This window comes from Numida meleagris, chromosome 9 (genome assembly GCF_002078875.1).
Source record: "Numida meleagris isolate 19003 breed g44 Domestic line chromosome 9, NumMel1.0, whole genome shotgun sequence".
NCBI classification, from domain to species: Eukaryota; Metazoa; Chordata; class Aves; order Galliformes; family Numididae; genus Numida; species Numida meleagris.
Genome location: NC_034417.1, coordinates 1,807,385 through 1,810,764, shown reverse-complemented (window position 1 = coordinate 1,810,764; position 3,380 = coordinate 1,807,385). Strand labels below are relative to the sequence as shown.

Sequence of the window (3,380 nt, the reverse complement as noted above, 5' to 3'; positions counted from 1 at the left end):
AAAGCTGTCCTGCCCCCACCCACCCCCTTCCCTCCTCCTATCGGGCATAATGGCGATGCCTTGTGTACAGCTTTTAATAAAAATGATAAAGATCTCATTTCACAATTGTTCAGGGAGCGCTTGGGCCGGGGGGGAGTTGTTTAAGTGAGATCTCCTCTAATTCAATTGCCGAGCGGGAGCGGCTGGAGGAGCCTCATGTCCCCGTGGGGAGGTGGCCCCGGAGGACACCCAACGGGGACATCCGAGTGAGATGCTCGGTCCTGCGGGGGGATTTAGCAGCTGCCAGAGCTTCTCAAAGACTTTAATCCTCTTTCTGGAATAGGGCAGCTTTCTCCCACTGCTTGTTTTCTACAAGTTTCCCAACTTGTGGACACGGAGGGGATTGATGGACAAAGGCTGGAGCCTGTGGGAAGCCCCCGCTCAGCCCCCGCATCCGAGAAGTGTGGGGTTGAGTCAGCCCTCCTTGGGGTCACCGAGGACACCCTGACCCACATCCTCATCCTCCCTGGAAAGCCCCTGTCAGGGCAAGGGGAGGGCAGGGGGCTGCACCGGCAGCGGGGCACAGATGGGGGTCTGCAGAGATGGTTTTCCATCCCAACACTCGGCACAAAGCCATCCACATCCAACAGGTTCCAAAATCCAGCAGGTCCCAAACCCCAAATCCCCTCCTGCTGACCTCCACCACCCCAATGGGCCCCCCCAGCTCTGTGCACCCCTTTTAGCCATGGGCTGACCCACCCTGGAGGCCATCAGCACGCTCACCAGCGACCCAGAAGCCCAAATTTTAGAAGTGAAGGCAGTTTAGCGCAGAAGCCAGTCGGCCTTTTTGGGGTTATTTTTAAGCTCCTGCCCCTCTGTGCTTTGAAACCCCGCAAGGCACAGCAGCACCTGCTGCGCTCAGCTCCTGCAAGGAGCAGTGGAGGGGAAAAGCTGTGGATTTGCAGCAAAGCACTCTGCAGCAGCACCCGGGGGGGATCAGGGCTGAGCACCCAGAACTGCTGTTGGGTGAGAAATCTTGGTTTTAGGGCCACCGGAGCGGTTTGTGCTCCTTACGCAAACACTCACGCATGAGCGCCCAGCTCAGATAGACTCACCCACCCCCCCTCCGCCCTGCTCCTTGCACCCAAACTTTGCCAAAACACCAAAAGAGCAGCCCCCAAAGTTACCTGCTCTGCTCGGCTGGAGGACGGGCACGGCCGTGTGGGGCTCAGAGCATCAGCGCGGTGCGGCGGCGGCCATGCGATCCCGCAGACAAAGTTCAGCGCACCGGCGAGGCGGCGTCGGCGTCGGGAACTTTATCCCCTCCATGGTGAGGAGGCCTTGGCTCGGGGCCACCCTGGGGTTTAGGAAATGAAAAGCAACCAACCCCGTGCCGCGCTCTCCCCTTTGATTACCCGGGGAGGGGAGGCAGCGGAGCCAGCCTCCTTCATCCCCCCCCAGCCTCCTTCATCCCCCCAGCCCCTGTGCTGGCAGCTGGGGGGGCAATGGGAGCACAATGGGCCCCCGCGCCGTGCCAGCCCACCCAAGATGCTGCAGACATCTCTGTTTTCTGCAGGCGTTCTCCTGGGGGCTGCCCAAGGGCTGGATGCTGTGCAATCCTGTATCGTGTTGGGGCTGGAAATGGGCAGGATGAGGCAGCCTGGGATTGGGGTAAGGATTGGGACGGATGGCCCCAGGTGCTGCCAGCATGAGGTGACTGTCCCAGAGCTCCCACTGGAATGCTTGCTGCATTCCAGGACAGCAAAGCAGGGTTCCTGAACACCCCACTTTGGGGAAGAGTGGAATTTGGGCCATCCCTTTCTTTCCTCCTCATCCAACCTGTGCTCCCCACCTCCCCCAGGAGCCACCAAGCTCACGGGACAGCAGCTCACAGCACCCCAATAACCCCGGCACGTGACAAGGGAGCAAAGGGAAAACTAATCAGCGTGGAGGATTCCGCTTAATTTTTAGCCAAAGCCTCGTGGCCAGGCTCAAAGAGCTGAGGGTCCCCCCCCTCACCCCCCCAGGGTTGCAGTGAGGAGTACCACGGGGGCTTGCTGTGCCCCATGCACCTGTTCACTGTCCCCCCATGCCGCTGTGGGATGATGGAGGCTGCACGTGCGCCTCTGGTGCAGCTGGGAAATGCTGCCTGAGTAAACTGTGCCTTGGGTGAAATTACGGGAAAATTGCTCTTTGATGGTGCTGCCATCATTAGAGGTGCCTCGGTAATGTGTTTGCACAAGGCAGGGAGGAAATTAGGCAGGCTGATTAGGGCTGCAGGCAGAGATGTGTCATTTCCATGCCTCGTTGCTGCATTAAATCCTACCCAGCACCCAAGACCCCCAAGTCCTGCCCCATTCCCCCATCCTCCCCAGGATGCACTCTGCAATGCATCCAGTGGGGTTGTGTTGGGTGTCAGCACTACAAGCCCGAATCCCAGTATTTCTTTTTTTTTTCCCCCCTAAATGAGGAGGAAAACAGTAAATAAATACAAAGGGACCTCCAAAGGGATTCACGGAGGTGGTGATTTGGGGCTGGCACCCCACAGGTGCCTGCTTTCCCATGCCATCAAACAAGAAAACCTCCAGCCCCGGGGTCCCACGTACTGCTGAATCCCCTGCCCGCTCCCCAGAAGGATGGCCGTGTTGTTTCAAGCTTGAAGAGCTGGAATGCAGCTTTGTGTACGGCCGGCCGGGCTGTCTCGGAGAAGGGCCATCTGCTAGAGCGGCCCCGGCTCATGTTTCACGGGAAGCATCCCGAAGGCTGTGGGAATGTGCTATTTTCAACGGGGATTGGGGAATGTGATGTGACAGGGCTGGGGGCTCGGAGGGGCCGTTCCAGCTCCCTGCCCACCACCCCGTGGGCTCGGTCACAAAATACCCCCGGTGGGCTGAGCCCTGGCTGCTCAGCTGGCTGCAGTTGCTGTGTGGGAAGAGCAGCCCTTGTGATGATGAGCTGGAGGAGAGAAGCTTTGAGGGAAAGCATCTCCCTCAAATGCTCCCATCCCACCTGCAGACAGCTTTGAGCCCTAAACTGCAGTCCAGCTACAAGTCTGGGCACCTCTCATCCCTCGTGCTCACCCCATTCCCTTCCCTGGGATCACACCACCCAACGGGGAGTGACTTCCATGCATAACCCCACTTGAAAACTTACCTTGGGGATGAGCCAAGAGGCAGCCACAGGTTTGGCACCCGGGTCTCATTGCTGTAGGGCCCAAGAAGCAGGAGAAGCGGGATTGTCTTGTGGGATCTAGTGGGTTCCCATCCTCCCGTCCTGGAGCTGGCAGGGTAAAGAGCCGGAGGAGCTCTCCATACCCAGCACACCCAGCTCTGTTGTATGGGCAACATCGCCCTGGGTATCCTGGGCTGTTTGCTGGAAGGCAGCCACCACTTGGCAGTTAC

The 3,380-nt window shown here is 58.8% G+C and overlaps 1 protein-coding gene across 2 annotated transcripts in view; it reads right to left on the bottom strand.

Moving 5' to 3' along the window:
- The window catches only part of STRA6 (stimulated by retinoic acid 6), a 12,314-nt gene extending 8,979 nt beyond the window's left edge, over nt 1–3,335 (bottom strand). For both annotated transcript variants that reach the window (XM_021407402.1, XM_021407403.1), the window contains exons 1-2: nt 3,133–3,335; nt 1,167–1,336 (exon numbers count right to left, since the gene is read on the bottom strand). The gene's annotated coding sequence lies outside the window, so the exon portion shown is untranslated. The remainder of the gene's footprint in view (nt 1–1,166; nt 1,337–3,132) is intronic.